The sequence below is a fragment of the Kogia breviceps genome, chromosome 11, assembly GCF_026419965.1.
Source record: "Kogia breviceps isolate mKogBre1 chromosome 11, mKogBre1 haplotype 1, whole genome shotgun sequence".
In the NCBI taxonomy this organism is placed as follows: domain Eukaryota; kingdom Metazoa; phylum Chordata; class Mammalia; order Artiodactyla; family Physeteridae; genus Kogia; species Kogia breviceps.
In genome coordinates, this window is record NC_081320.1 from 35439172 (window position 1) to 35456530 (window position 17359).

The window sequence follows — 17359 nt, forward strand, 5'->3', positions numbered from 1 at the left end:
CCTAAGTGTCCATCGACAGATGAATAGACAAAGAAGATGTGGCACATATATACAATGGATTATTCGTCAGCCATAAAAAGAAATGAAACTGAGTTATTTGTAGTGAGGTGGATAGACCTAGAGTCTGTCGTACAGAGTGAAGTAAGTCAGAAAGAGAAAAACAAATACCGTATGCTAACACATATATATGGAATCTAAAAAAAGCTTCTAATGAACTTAGGGGCAGGGCAAGAATAAAGACGCAGACGTAGAGAATAGACTTGAGGACTCGGGGAAGGAGAAGGGTAAGCTGGGACGAAGTAACAGAGTAGCATTGACAAATATACAATACGAAATACATAATAGCTAGCTATTGGGAAGAAGCTGCATAGCACAGGGAGATCAGCTCAGTTCCTTGCGACCACCTTGAGGGGTGGGATCAGGAGTGTGGGAGGGAGACGCAAGAGAGAGAGGATATGGGGATATATGTATGGATGTAGATGATTTACTTTATTATACAGCAGAAACTAACACATCAGTGCAAAGCAATTATAATCAAAAAAAGATGTTTAAAAACAAAAACAAAAAAAGAATCCACTTGCCATTGGAGGCGACACGGGTTTGCTCCCTGGTCCGGGAAGATCCCAAATGCCGTGGAGCAACTAGGCCCACGAGCCACCACTACTGACTCCATGCACCACAACTACTGAAGTCCGCGCACATAGACCCCATGCTCCACAACATGAGAAGCCACTTCAGTGAGAAGCCCATGCACCACAACGAAGAGTAGCCCCGGCTCGCCGCAACTACAGAAAGCCCACGCCCGGCAACGAAGACCCAACGCAACCAAAAATAAATAAATAAATAAATTCATTACCAATTAATCAAAACTTATATTAAAAAAAGAAAGAAACGAAAAGCAGAAATCTGTGCTGGGAATTCTCCAGTGGTCCAGTGGTCCACTGGTTAGGACCCCGTGCTGCCACTTCAGGGGGCCCGGGTTCAATCCCTGGTTGGGGAACTGAAATCCTGCAAGCTAGCATGCAGCCCAAATAAAAATGCAATAAAATAAAATATAACAAAATAAAACAAGAAAGAATCTCTAATTCGAGGTCTAAAGGGTGAGAAGGTGTTTATCAGGCCAATATGTGGGCAGAAATCGTTTCCCATTTCAGTAAGTAGCACCTCCATTGACCCAATTACACTTCTTTAACCCATATTCCCCACATCCAATTCATCACTAACTCCTATTCACCTCCAAGCCATCACTAACCTTCCAAATAGGACTCTAACCTGCCTGCTTTACTCCACCTCCAAGGCCACCACTGTGCACAAAGCCAGTCTCCTAATGAGTCTCCCCAAATCCAGTCCTGCCCCCTCCTAGCCATTCTCTTACACAAGCCAGCATGGTGTCTGAAAAAGGCATCTCTGCCAACACCACTTCTCTCTTTATACCCTGCAATGGCTTCCCACCAAGTTTAGGATAAATTCCAAACAGATGATGTACTGCAGGTTGAAAGACAAGAAGGAGGTAGGGAAGGTGTCAGGTTAGAAAGAGGGATGAAGGGTGTAGGCAATCAGCGAAAAGGGCTGAAAAGAAAATGATCAGCACGTGCACAACAGTCCTGATGCAGGCAGGAAAATGCAGGAATAGTGAAGGCATACCAATAGCCACTTTTTATTTCTGCAATGCCTCTGCAATTCCCAAAGTGCTTTATTTACAACTGTGATTCTCAAACCTCACTGTACATTAAAATCATCTGGAGAGATTTTAAAACTACCAATGGCAAGGCCTCAACCCAAGCCGATTAAATCAGAATATATAGTTCACTAGGCCAAGAATTGTGTATGTTTCGTTCACTGTCCTTATGAAAATTACCTGGCACAAACTTGGTGCTCAGAAAATATTTCCTGAATGAATAAATGAATGAAGCAATATACCTGAGTGAATAAATGAATGAAGGAATGTACCACTATCACCTGAGATCGAAGGAAGTATTCATTTCAAACCTTAGGGAGTAAGCAGACAACGTGTGTTACCGTGGCAGCCCTGGGAAAAACATTACCAAATGATACTAACACTAGCAGGAGCCGACATTGGTTTCCACAATAAGTAAACCTGTTTCATTTCTAAAGTACTATACTGTGAAATATGCATCTCGGTAACAACTGGAGGTTACTCATTGTCTGCTGTGAGCAGGAGGAAAAGACAAGGGCCTTACAAGGTATCTAAAGCAATGACAAAAAGAAACTAGGGGCCGTGCACAGAGACAGACAGGCTCTGACTGGCTCCAATCCCTGTGACATTCTGAGGTGATCACATTGTAAGGGCTCGAGCATGAGAAAGCAGCCACTAACCAGCTACCCTGTCTCAAATATTTGGAGAAAGTCAATGCAAATACATACCTATGTATTATTCTTTTCTGATAATTCTTTCAGTGTATCCCTTCTGGCTTGTGCAAATCGATTCTTTGTTTTGTACCTGAAAAATGAGTGGCACATGTCAATGGATGAAACATGTCAGAGTAGACATCCAAGGAGCTCTGCAGCTCATGAACGAGGAGCTCTGAGGTCTGGGAAAGAATCGTGAAAGTAGTGTAGAATCACAATATCTTGGAGCATCCTTTATATCAGCCCCCCCTCTATCATATCACCAATCAGTGGGCATCAGCCTATACAGGAACTTTGCAGTGATACACAACCCAGCAGTCTCTAGATAGATCTAGGCATTGCTAGATGCTACAGCAGTCTATACCAAATTCAGAATCTGACTCCCTGTCACTCATCAGTCCCAGTCTGCCTTCTGGAATGGGACACCCCAGGGCACACCTCATCTCTTTTCCATCTGGCACATTTCCCAAACACATGAGGACAATGTTGTTCTTCCTAAAGTTCTCTGCTTCCACGTCACCCTCCTAAATCACTCCTTCCTGTGTTTAGGACTTTCAGGAGCCCCCAAGGTTTTCTCAGCCCAAGAACATGACAAGCATTGGCATGAAGGTGCCAGTTACATATTCTGGGAAAGGGGTAGGGCCACACAACAGTCTGGCAAATGTGACTGACTACCTGAAATGAGAGTACATCGGACAACCTCAGCCTCTCTTCAGTCCTCAGCCTCTATCCAAGGTTTCTCCATAGCACACTATTAACATTTGGGGCCAGATAATTGTTTTGGGGTGGTGGGGAGGGCTGTCCTATGCCTTGTACGATATGTAGTAGCATCCTGGCCTCTACCCACTAGATGCCTGCAGCACCCCCCCTCCGGATGTGACAAAGAAAAATGTCTCCAGTCATTGTCAAACGTACTGGGGAAACGGTGAGGGCAAAATCACCCTCACTCAAGAGCCACTGCTCTATCCAATGACTCTGTTCACCCATGAGTACTCAAAATTCTCTCCTCTGCTGGCTTAACAGGTAACTCCAGAAAGTCTATCATGTATTAAAATGCTATTTGAAATTTAATCGTATTTATCTCTGTAATGGTATCTCATGAAAGTAAAACTATTTCTACAGATGTTAAGAACCTCCCAGGTGCTTTATCCGCATTTACCTTATCTCCTACCCCAGGCAATGGAAATTACAGAACTGATCTGACACCCATTTTCGGGATCCGTTCAAGAAGTACCAGTAGTGTAAGCCTTTTTGGCAACCTGAACAACTGAATTCAAGTAGAATATTCTGCCTGACCATGGCTTTGTGAGACAAGCCACAAACCTTTAGCAGGACTCTCCTCGCTGCTATGTACAGAATTGAGGTAGGTGACTGGAGGTGATGTAGCCAAGAAAGCAGTGGGTTCAGGATGAGAAGTTGGAAAGTGTGACAAGGAAGGGGAGAATGATCCTTAGCTGAAAAGAAAGGGGGAAAGTACCAAGCGATGAGTTCTCTTGATTGAAGAGAAGATATGCTGAAGGCCATCAGCTTGCCCTCGGGGCCGCCTTCAGCTCTCTGGGGGAGCTCTAAGGGAAGGCTGAGCCTGGATTTATGACTCCGGACACCTGGTCTCGGCCGGCAGGCCTGACCATTCACTCAGACTCTCAATAAATACTTGTATTAAAAGACCTGACACAGGGACCACATCTGGGAAAACATCGCCGCACCCTCATAAGTTACAGGAGGAGACCCGAACTGGCCAAGCCATGACAGGAGCTGTGAAGGTGACAAAAGAGCATTGCAGGGATCGTACATCTGATTGCCACAAGCCCTCAGCCCTCCTGGCTCCTAATGTCAGGGCTCCATCGCCGTGTATCACCGGACCCCAGTCCTGCCTCCATCGCGCACCCTTCCCCAAGGTTGGCCAGCACGTGGAGTCACCATCCCCTGTTCGGACCTACCCACCTCGCCGCTGCTGAGCTCTACAGATCCTGCTCCTTCCACACACTTCACCAATTCCGTGGGCCTTACTGAGCCGCGCCAAACGCCGCCCGCGAGGCCTTTGCGCGCCCCTGACGTCACTGCCGTGCGCCTCTCCCTCAGCAAGGGGAATAGGGCTCTGGCACGGCGGCTGCAGCTGTTGTTGCTCACGGCTCAGTTGCTTCTGACCCCTGTGGCATTTTCTCCTAACTTACTGCTATCTCTCTCCCATTTAAAATGTGGGAATAATCAATCTTGTGAGGAAAAAGGCCCAAGGAAGGTATTTGCTTATGTCGAATAATGGGATGGCTAAAGATTTCAGGAGGCCAGAAGAATTAGTGAGAATGACCATGAGAAATCAGAGAAAAGTCAGATTCATAGGTGAAGGGATGTTTACCTCTGTGAATCAGTGAGAAGTAGGAGCAAATGAAATGAAAGCTGCATACAACATTTTCTGAATAAATGTAACTTTTCAGCTGTCATCGAAAAATTAATACTCACTGTGATACAACATATTTAGTTTAGAAAGTTAACTTAAATTTAAAGCTTAATAATTAGATTTATTGAAGAAACAAAAACATATTTGTGGGTTATAATAAATAATGTATTCTGCTACAGATAAGAAGACTACATAAATAAACAGAAATAAGACTAAATAAAGAGGAAAAAATATATTAGATGATATTAACATTAAAAAATGACACTCATCTAAATAAAGAGGAGAGACAGAAAGAGAGAACTCATATCCAGCATATATTTAAAACTCCTAAATAAGAAGTCTTCAGATGTTAAAAAAAGTCTTCAATGAGAAGATAATGTAATAGAAAAATGGGAAAAATATACCAAAAGATATTTCAAACAAGAGAGTACAGAATGTTAAGTAAACATATCAAAAGATGCTTGGGGGCTTCCCTGGTGGTGCAGTGGTTGGGAGTCCGCCTGCTGAGGCAGGGGACACGGGTTCATGTCCCGGTCCAGGGGGATCCCACGTGCCGCGGAGCGGCTGGGCCTGTGGGCCATGGCCACTGGGCCTGCACGTCTGGAGCCTGTGCTCCGCAGCGGGAGAGGCCACAGCAGTGAGAGGCCTGTGTACCACAAAAAAAAAAAAAAGAGAGGAAAAGATGCTTGGCTTCCTAGTAGTCAATAAAATGCAAAAAAGTGATACCTGGAAGTATCACTCACCAACCAGAAAGTTCAAATGAAAATGACAGGTATTATCAAGATGACAAGAATGTGTATAATCCTTGAATCTCATTCACTGCTGATGAGGATGAAAAATCATACAAATGTTTTAAAAATATTTAGAAATATCTAAAAAGATAAACACATGAAAGCTATGACTCACAAATTTTACTACTGCATGTATACTGAAGAATAATTTATACACACACCACCAATGATCAAGTCCTAGAATTTATATTCCAGTGCTATTCTCAATAGACACAAAGTGAAAATCACTTATATTGTAATACACATTGGAATAAATTAATTAATAGTTATGTATTTACACTATGGAATCCTATGCAACAGTGGCAATGCGTGATCACAGCAACAGGCAACCATATAGACATATTCACAAACAAAATAAAATATAAAAGCCCAATCCAAAAGTGATTTTACTGTGCCATTACATTTATATAAAATACAAAATACAGGTAAAGTGATCTTTTTGTTAGATACCAGAACAATATTCAACCTTAAGGGGAGTCACTAGAATGGGACCAGGGGGCCTCTGAGTATCTGGCAATTTTCTGTGTCTTTATCTAGGAGCTATGTATAGAGTGTATTCAGATTCTAAATTTTCTGAAATTTGTCATTTCCTTACAAACCATGCATGTTTTAGTTGTTTTTTATACATAACAAAAAGTAAAAATGGTAGACTAGGGAAGGTAATTATATTAGCACTTTAATATCCATGCTTTTCAAGGTGGAAGTGAAAGGTATTAAGTACTTGAAATTGTGATTACTTCTTAAAAGTAAGGTGAAAATTTCAGATTAATAAATAAGCCATACTTCTTCATATATAATCCTCAAAGAGGAGGGGTAGAAAGGAGTATTTTTTTAATTTAATACAGAATCGTTAAGATAGAAAATAATGAAAACAGGGCTTCCCTGGTAGCGCAGTGGTTGAGAGTCGGCCTGCCAATGCAGGGGACACAGGTTCCCGCCCCGGTCTGGGAGGATCCCACATGCCGCAGAGCGGCTGGGCCCGTGAGCCATGGCCGCTGGGCCTGTGCGTCCGGAGCCTGTGCTCTGCAATGGGAGAGGCCACGGCAGTGAGAGGCCCACATACCACACACACAAAAAAGAAAATAATGAAAACAGACTAGGTTTAAAAAAGAGCACACTGGACTTCCCTGGTGGCACAATGGGTAAGAATTTGCCTGCCAATGAAGGGGACGGGTTCAATCCCTGGTCTGGGAAGATCCCACATGCCGCAGAGCAACTAAGCCCGTGTGCTACAACTACTGAGCCTGCGCTCTAGAGCCTGCAAGCAACAACTATTGAGACTGCATGACACAACTACTGAAGCCCATGTACCTAGAGCCCATACTCCACAACAAGAGAAACCACTGCAAGGAGAAGCCCATGCACCACAACGATGAGTAGCCCCTGCTCGACATAACTAGAGAAACCCTGTGCAGCAACAAAGACCCAACACAACCAAAAATAAATAAAATTAAGTATTGTGACTTGTGAGATGACTCAACTCACGTGGCTGTAGGTAAGAGGCCTCAGCTCCTTGCCACATGGATCTCTCCTTAGGGCTGCTTGAGTGTCCTCATGACATGCCAGTTCGCTTACCCCAGGATGAGTAATCTAGCAGAAACCAAAGCAGAAGCTGCAATATCTTTTATACCTTTGGAAGCTGCACTTTGTCATTTCTGCAATGTCTTATTAGTTAAAAAGTCAGCCCTTTTCAAGTGCAAGGAGGCACACAGGTGCATGAAGACTGGGATATAATTAGGGGATGTTTAGGGCCATCTTGCAGGAGGGTTACCAAAGTGGCTGACTCACCGAAGACTGAATTTTGTTTTCTTCACTGATGGAGAGAAAATGATCAGTGAATCTCATTGGTGGTCTTTGAGATGTATCAAAGCTACCTCTTGCTCTAACCCCCAGCCGTGTGGCTGACAGTGTCTTGGTGCTCCAGCCAGGTGTCAGGCCTGTGCCTCTGAGGTGGGAGAGCAGAGTTCAGAACATTGGTCTACCAGAGACCTCCAGCACCTTGTAATATCAAACGGCGGAAGATCTCCCACAAGTACCTGTGTCAACGCTACGACCCAGATCTCCCAGAGGTATCCGTCTCAATGCTAAGACCCAGCTCCACTCAAAGACCAGCAAGATCCAGTGCTGGACAACCCATGCCAAACAACTAGCAAGACAGGAATGCAGGCCCACCCATGAGCAGAGAGGCTGCCTAAAATCATAATAAGGTCACAGACACCCCAAAAGACACCACTGGATGCGGACCTGCCCACCACAAAGACAAGATCCAGACACACCCACCAGAACACAGGCACCAGTCCCCTCCACCAGAAAGCCTACACAACCCACCAAAGCAACCTTAGCCACTGGGGCCAGACACCAAAAACAACGGGAACTACGAATCTGCAGCCTGTGAAAAGGAGACCCCAAACACAGTCCCCAAAGCCAAATGAGAAGATAGAGAAACACACAGCAGATGAAGGAGCAAGGTAAAAACCCACCAGACCAAACAAATGTAGAGGAAATAGGCAGTCTACCTGAAAAAGAATTCAGAGGAATGATAGTAAAGATGATTCAAAATCTTGGAACTGGAATGGAGAGTATACGAGAAACGTTTAACAAGGACCTAGAAGAACTAAAGAGCAGACAAACAATGATGAACAACACAATAAATGGAATTAAAAATTCTCTAGAAGGAAACAATAGCAGAATAACTGAGGCAGAAGAATGGATAAATGACCTGGAAGATAAAATAGTGGAAATAACTACCACAGAGAAGAATAAAGAAAAAAGAATGAAAAGAACTGAGGACATTCTCAGAGACCTCTGGGACAACACTAAACGCACCAACATTCGAATATAGGGGTCCCAGAAGTAGAAGAGAAAAAGAAAGGGACTGAGAAAATATTCAAAGAGATTATAGTTGAAAACTTCCCTAATATGGGAAAGGAAATCATTAATCAAGTCCAGGAAGCACAGAGAGTCCCATACAAGATAAAACCAAGGAGAAACATGTCAAAACATATATTAATCAAGCTATCAAAAATTAAATACAAAGAAAAAATATTAAAAGCAACAAGGGAAAAACAACAAATAACATACAAGGGAATCCCCATAAGGTTAACAGCTGATCTTTCAGCAGAAACTCTGCAAGCCAGAAGGGACTGACAGAATATATTCAAAGTGATGAAAGGCAAAAAGCTATAACCAAGATTACTCGACCCAGCAAGGATCTCATTCAGATTTGACAGAGAGATTAAAACCTTTACAGACAAGCAAAAGCTAAGAGAATGCAGCACCACCAAACCAGCTTTACAACAAATGCTAAAGGAACTTCTCTAGGCAGGAGACACAAGAGAAGGAAAAGACGTACAATAACAAACCCAAAACAATGAAGAAACTGGTAATAACAACATACATATCAATAATTACCTTAAAGGTAAATGGATTAAGTGCTCCAATCAAAAGACTCAGACTGGCTGGATGGATCCAAAAACACTACCGGTATATATGCGGTCTTCAAACCTAGGGACACATACAGACTGAAAGTAAGGGGATGGAATAAGATATTCCATGCAAACGGAAATCAAAAGAAAGCTAGAGTAGCAATTCTCATATCAGAAAAAAAGGGACTTTAAAATAAAGACCATTACAAGAGACAACGAAAGACACTACATAATGATGAAGGGATCAATCCAAGAAGAAGATATAACAATTGTACATATTTATGCACCCAACATAGGAGCACCTCAATACATAAGGAAAATGCTAACAGCCATAAAAGGGGAAATCAACAGTAACACAATCATAGTAAGGGACTTTAGCGTCCCTCTTTCACCAATGAACAGATCATCCAAAATGAAAATAAATAAGGAAACACAAGCATTAAATGATACATTAAACAAAATGGACTTAATTGATATTTATAGGACATTCCATCCAAAAACAACAGAACGCACTTTTTCTCAACTGCTCGTGGAACATTCTCCAGGATAGAGCATATCTTGGGTCACAAATCAAGCCTTGGTAAAATTAAGAAAATTGAAATCGTATCATGTATCATTTCCGACCACAACGCTATCAGACTAGATATTAAATACAGGAAAAAATCTGTATAAAAATACAAACACATGGACGCTAAACAATACACTACTTAATAACCAAGAGATCACTGAAAAAATCAAAGAGGAAATAAAAAAATACCTAGAAACAAATGACAATGAAAACATGACACAAAACCTATGGGATGCAGCAAAAGCAGTTCTAAGAGAGAAGTTTATAGCAATACAATCCTACCTCAAGAAACAAGAAACATCTCAAATAAACAAGCCAACCTTACACCTAAAGCAATTAGAGAAAGAAAGAAAAAAAAAACAAAGTCAGCAGAGGAAAGAAATCATAAAGATCAGACCAGAAATAAATGGGAAAAAAAATGAAGGAAACAACAGCAAAGATCAAAAAAACTAAAAGCTGGTTCTTTGAGAAGATAAACAAAATTGATAAACCATTAGCCAGACTCATCAAGAAAAAAAGAGAGAAGACTCAAATCAATAGAATTACAAATGAAAAAGAAGTAACAACTGACACTGCAGAAATACAAAGGATCATGAGAGATTACTGCAAGCAACTATATGCCAATAAAATGGACAATCTGGAAGAAGTGGACAAATTCTTAGAAAAGCACAACCTTCCAAGACTGAACCAGGAAGAATAGAAACTATGAACAAACCAATCCCAAGCACTGAAATTGAGACTGTGAATAAAAATCTTCCAACAAGGGGCTTCCCTGGAGGCGCAGTTGTTGAGAGTCCGCCTGCCGATGCAGGGGACACGGGTTCGTGCCCTGGTCTGGGAAGATCACACATGCCATGGAGCAGCTGGGCCTGTGAGCCATGACCGCTGAGCCTGCATGTCCGGAGCCTGTTCTCTGCAACGGGAGAGGCCACAACAGTGAGAGACCCGCGTACCGCAAAAAGAAAAAATCTTCCAACAAAGAAAAGCCCAGCACCAGATGGCTTCACAGGCAAATTCTATCAAACATTTAGAGAAGAGTTAACACCTATCCTTCTCAAACTCTTCCAAAATATAGCAGAGGGAGGAATTCTCCCAAACTTTTTCTATGAGACCACCATCTCCCTGATACCAAAACCAGACAAGGATGTCACAAAGAATGAAAACTACAGGCCAATATCACTGATAAACATAGATGCAAAAATCCTCAGCAATATACTAGCAAACAGAATCCAACAGTGCATTAAAAGGATCATACACCATAATCAAGTGGGGTTTATCCCAGGGATGTAAGGATTCTTCAATACATGCAAATCAATGTGATACACCATATTAAAAAACTGAAGGATAAAAACCATATGATCATCTCAATAGATGCAGAAAATGTTTTCGACAATGTTAAACACCCATTTATCATAAAAACCCTCCAGAATGTAGGCATAGAGGGAACTTTCCTCAACATAATAAAGGCCGTATATGACAAACCCACAGCCAACATCGTTCTCAATGGTGAAAAAGTGAAACCATTTCCACCAAGATCAGGAACAGGACAAGGTTGCCCACCCTCACCACTGTTATTCAACACACTTTTGGAACTTTTAGCTAGAGCAATCAGAGAAGAAAAATAAATAAAAGGAATCCAAATCAGAAAAGAAGAAGTTAAGCTGTCATTTTTTGCCACTAGATGACACGATACTATACATAGAGAATCCTAAAGCTGCTACCAGAAATCTACTAGAGTTAATCAATGAATTTGGTAAGGTTGCAGGATACAAAATTAATGTAGAGATATCTCTTTCATTCCCATACACTAAAGATGAAAAATCTGAAAGTGAAATTAAGGAAACACTCCCACTTACCCCTGCAACAAAAAGAATAAAATACCTAGGAATAAACCTACCTAAGGAGACAAAGGACATTTACTCAGAAAACTATAAGACACTGATGAAAGGAATCAAAGACGACACAAACAGATAGAGAGATATACCATGTTCTTAGATTGGAAGAATCAACATTGTGAAAATGACTATACTACCCAAAGCAATCTACAGATTCAATGCAATCCCTATTAAACTACCAATGGCATTTTTCAGAAAACTACAAAAAAAAATTTCCCAATTTGTATGGAAACACAAAAGACCCCGAACAGCCAAAGCAATCTTGAGAAGAAAAACAGAGCTGGAGTAATCAGGATCCCTGACTTCAGACTATACTACAAAGCTACAGTAATCAAGACAGTATGGTACTGGCACAAAAACAGAAATATAGATCAATGGAACAGGACAGAAAGCCTAGAGATAAACCCATACACATATGGTCACCTTATTTTTGATAAAGGAGGCAAGAATATACAATGGAGAAATCACAGCTTCTTCAATAAGTGGTGCTGGGAAAACTGGACAGCTACAGGTAAAAGAATGAAATTAGAAGACTCCCTAACACCATACACAAAAATAAACTCAAAATGGATTAAAGACCTAAATGTAAGGCCAGACACTATAAAACTCTTAGAGGAAAACATAGGCAGAACACTCTATGACATCAATCACAGCAAGATCCTTTTTAACCCACCTCCTAGAGAAATGGAAGTAAAAACAAAAATAAACAAATGGGACCTAATGAGACTTAAAAGCTTTAGCACAGCCAAGGAAAATGTAAACAACACGAAAAGACAACCCTCAGAATGGGAGAAAAAGTTTGCCAATGAAGCAACTGACAAAGGATTAATCTCTAAACTTTACAAGCAGCCTATGCAGCTCAATATCAAAGAAACTAACAACCCAATCCATAGATGGGCAGAATACCTAAATAGACGTTTCTCCAAAGAAGATATTCAGATTGCCAGGAAACACATGAAAGAACGCTCAACATCACTGGTCATTAGAGAAATGCAAATCAAAATTACAATGAGGTATCAATTCACACAGGTAAGAATGGCCATCATCCAAAAAATCAACAAACAATAAATGCTGCAGAGCTGTGGAGAAAAGGGAACCCTCTTGCACAGTTGGTGGGAATGTAAATTGATACAGCCACTATGGAGAACAGTGTGGAGGTTCCTTAAAAAACTAAAAATAGAACTACCATATCACACAGCAATCCCACTACTGGGCATATACCTGGAAAAAAAAAACATAATTCAAAAAGAATCATGTTCCACAATGTTTGTTGCAGCTCTATTTGCAATAGCCAGGACATGGAAGCAACCTAAGTGTCCATCAACTGCTGAATGGATAAAGGAGATGTTGCACATCTTCAATATAAAATGGAATATTACTCAGCCATAAAAAGAAATGAAATTGAGTTATTTATAGTGAGGTGGATGGACCTAGAGTCTGTCATACAGAGTGAAGTAAGTCAGAAAGACAAAAACAAATACTGTGTGCTAACACATATATATGGAATTTTTAAAAAAACCAAAAAAATGGTTGGGAAGAACCTAGGGGCCGGACAGGAATAAAGACGCAGATGTAGTGAATGGACTTGAGGACATGGGGAGGGGGAAGGGTAAACTGGGAAGAAGTGAGAGAGTGGCATGGACTTATATATACTACCAAATGTAAAATAGATAGCTAGTAGGAAATAGCTGCATAGCACAGGGAGATCAGCTCAGTGCTTTCTGACCACTTAGAGGGGTGGGATAGGGAGGGTGGGAGAGAGATGCAAGAGGGAGGAGATATGGGGATATACGTATATGTATAGCTTATTCACTTTGTTATAAAGCAGAAACTAACACACCATTCTAAAGCAATTATAGTCCAATAAAGATGTTAAAAATAAATAAATAAATAATTTATACACCCCCCCAAATTAAATCTTTTTTAAAAATAAATAAATAAATAAGAGCACTCAATAACATGGTAACTCTAAACCTAAGTATTTTCAATACTACAGTAAATGTAAATGGATTAATGTCTTCTACTAAAGTGTAATTTTTTATATTATGTGCAACTAAATTTTTTCCCAATATACAGGTAAAATAAAAGAATTACATTAGAAAGGAGAAAACATTCCATGTATTTAAAAACAATAAAATGATAAGCATATAATATGCATCTTAGATAAAGTAGTCTTTAAGTTCAGAACAATTTGTCATTATTGTAACTAGTATTATTATCCCAATTTCTTAAAAATATTTCAATACTTTTTCTATTTGAAAAAGTATTTTAAGATTTTTTCTTTCCTCTTTTGTGGTCTAATACGTGGTAAGTATTTAGGTGCTAACATAACCTAAAAATATATGGTTTTTTTTTTACAGCTGAACAGAACTGAATTGAGAAGAAACAGATAACTTGAATAGACTGATCACTAAAAGCAAAATAGAACCTGTAATTTACAAAAACTCCCTACCAACAAAAGTCCAGGATCAGATGGTTTCACAGGCAAATTCTACCAAATGTACAAAGCAGAACTTACACTGATTCTTCTCAAACTCTTCGAAAAGATTGAAGAGTAAGGAATACTTCCGATGACATTCTATGAAGCCACCATCACCCTGATATCAAAACCAGATGGGGGGACTTCCCTGGTGTCACAGTGGTTGAGAATCTGTCTGCCAATACAGGGGACATAGGTTCGAGCCCTGGTCTGGGAAGATCCCACATGCCATGGAGCAACTAAACCTGTATGCCACAACTACTGAGCCTGCGCTCTGCAGCCCATGAGCCACAACTACTGAGCCTGATAGCTACAACTACTGAAGCCAATGCACCTACAGCCCATGCTCTGCAACCAAAGGAGCCACCGCAATGAACAGCCCACACACCACAATGAAGAGTAGCCCCTGCTCACTGCAACTAGAGAGAGCCCGTGCACAGCAATGAACATCCAATGCATCCAAAAATAAATAAAGAAAGAAATTTACTAAAAAAAAAAAAAAACCAAAAAAGATGGGGACTTTTATGCTGGTCTAGCAGTTAAGATTTCGCCTTCCAGTGCAGGGGGTGTGGGTTCGATCCCTGGTGGTGGAGCTAAGATCCCACATGCCTCACAAATAAGAAACCAAAACAGAAAACAGAAAAAATATTGTAAAAAATTCAATAAAGACTTAAAAAGAACAGAGAAAGACATTACCGAAAAAGAAAATTGCAGACCAATATCTCTGATAAATATAGATGCAAAAATTCTCAACTGAATATTAGAAAACCGAATCTGACAACACATAAGAGGATCATACACCATGACCAAATCTGATTCACCCCCGTGTCACAAAGTTGTTTCAACATATGCAAATCAATCAACATGATACACCCCATCAACAAAGGAAAAGCACAAAACAAATGATCATCTCAATAGATGCCGAAAAAGCATTTGAAAAACTTCAACATCCATTCATGATAAAAACACTTACCAAAGTGGGTATAAAGGAAACATATCAACATAATAAAAGCTATTTATGACAAACCCACAGCCAATATAATACTCAATGTTCATAAGATGAAAGCCTTCCCGCTAAAATCTGGAACAAGACAAGGATGCCCACTCTCACCTCTACTCTCAACATAGTATTGGAATTCCTAGCCACAACAATCAGACAAGAAAAAGAAATAAAATCTAACCAAATTGCAAGGGAAGAGGCAAAGTTGTCACTATATGCAGATGATATGATAATATATATAAAGGAAACCCTAAAAATTCCACAGAAAAACTACTAGGACTGATAAACAAATTCGACAAAGTAGCAGGATACAATATTAACATACATAAATTGGTTGCAGTTCTTGGTTCTACTTTTTGTTTTTTAATTTATGTTCGCTGCATTGGGTCTTCCTTGCTGTGCACGGGCTTTCTCTAGTTGTGGTCAGTGGGGGCTAGTCTTCATTGTGCACAGGCTTCTCATTTCAGTGGCTTCTCTTGCTGCGGAGCACGGGCTATAGGCATGCGGGCTTAAGTAGTTGTGGCACACGGGCTCAGTTGTTGTGGCTCATGGTCTCTAGAGTGCAGGCTAAGTAGTTGTGGAGCACAGGTTTAGTTGCTCCACGGCATGTGAGATCTTCCTGCACCAGGGCTCAAACCCGTGTCCCCTGTATTGGCAGGCGGATTCTCAACCACGGAGCCACCAGGGAAGTCCATGGTTGCATTTCTTTACACTAACAATGCAATATCAGAAAGGGAATGTAAACAAGCAATCCTTTTTAAAATGACATCAAAAAAAAAAAAAAACCCAAAATACTTAGGAATAAACCTCACCAGAGAGGTGAAAGACTTATATGCTGAGAACTACAAAACATTAGTAAAGGAAACTGAAGATGATTCAAAGAAATGAAGGACATCCCACTCTCTTGGACGGGAAGAATTAATAGTGTGAAAATGGCCATACTACCCAAAGCAATCTACAGGTTTAATGTGATCCCTATCATATTACCCATGACATTTTCCCCAGAACTTGAACAAATAATCCTAAAATGTACCTGGAACCATAAAAAGTCAGAACTGTCAGCACAGTCTTGAAGATAAAGAACAAAGCAGGAGGCATAACCCTCCTAAACTTCAGACAATACTACAAAGTTACAGTAATCAAAACTGCATGGTATTGGCACAGAAAGAGATACATGGATCAATGGAATGGAATAGAGAGCTCAGAAATAAACCCACACACCTATGGTCAATTAATCTTTGACAAAGGAGGCAAGAATATACAATGGGGAAAAGATAGTCTCTTCAGCAAGTGGTGTTTTGAAAGTTGGACAGCCATATGCAAATCAGTGAAGTCAGAACATACCCTTACACCATACACAAAAATAAACTCAAAATGGCTTATATGCTTAAATATAAGATATGACACTTTAAAACTCCTAGAAGAGAACATAAGCAAAACATTCTCTGACATAAATCATACCAAAGTTTTCCTAGGTAGTTCTCCCTAGGCAGTACAAATACAGTAAGTCACCTACATACGAACCTTCAAGTTGCAAACTTTCAAAGATGCAAACGTCCATTCACATGTCCAATCATGTAAGTTAGTTCACATGTCTGGCATACATTGTCACGTGCATGCATCCTCTATAAGTGGTTGTGCTTTTGTGTACTTTACAGTACTGTATAGAGTATAGTAGTACAGTACCTTTATTTCAAGCCCAAGATGTCTGGAAGCAAGTGTAAAAGCAGCGGTGATGTAGCTGGTAATGTTAAGAAGCACCAAGCGATAATGATGGAAACAAAAATGAAAATAATTGAGAGAGTGGAGCGAGTCACAAAGATTTTAGACATCGCTCATTCTTATAACATCAATCATTCAATCATTGACACGGATCTAAAAAACAAGGACAAGATCATGGAACATGTGAAGTCTGCTGTGCCAACGATGTTGACAAAATATTGAAGAAGCATGGAAAAGTGACGGAGGAGATGGAGAAACTTCTCATTTTGCGGATGCAGGATCAACATCCGCGCTGAATCCTGCTCAGCTTAATGCTGATTCAAGAGAAAGCTAAAAGACTTTATGAGATTTGAAGAAGAAACATGGCAAAGAATCAGAGGGCACATCTTTTAATGCCAGCCATGGCTGGTTTCATCAGTTCAAGGCTACAGCCAACCTCAACAATGTAAAAGTAAGTGGAGAGGCAGCAGGTGCAGGTAGGGTAGCTGTCCAGGAACTTCCTGAAACACTTTGAGCAATTATTGATAATGATGTGCATTTACCCAACCAGGTTTTTAATGTGGATGAGACACAACTGTACTGGAAGAGGATGCCAGACCGAAGTTACATCAGTAAGGAGGAAAAGTGGATGTCAGGCTGTAAAGCAGCAAAGGCTAGGCTAACTGTTGTTTGTTGGCAATTCTTCCGGTGATATGAAGCTGAAGCCTCTCT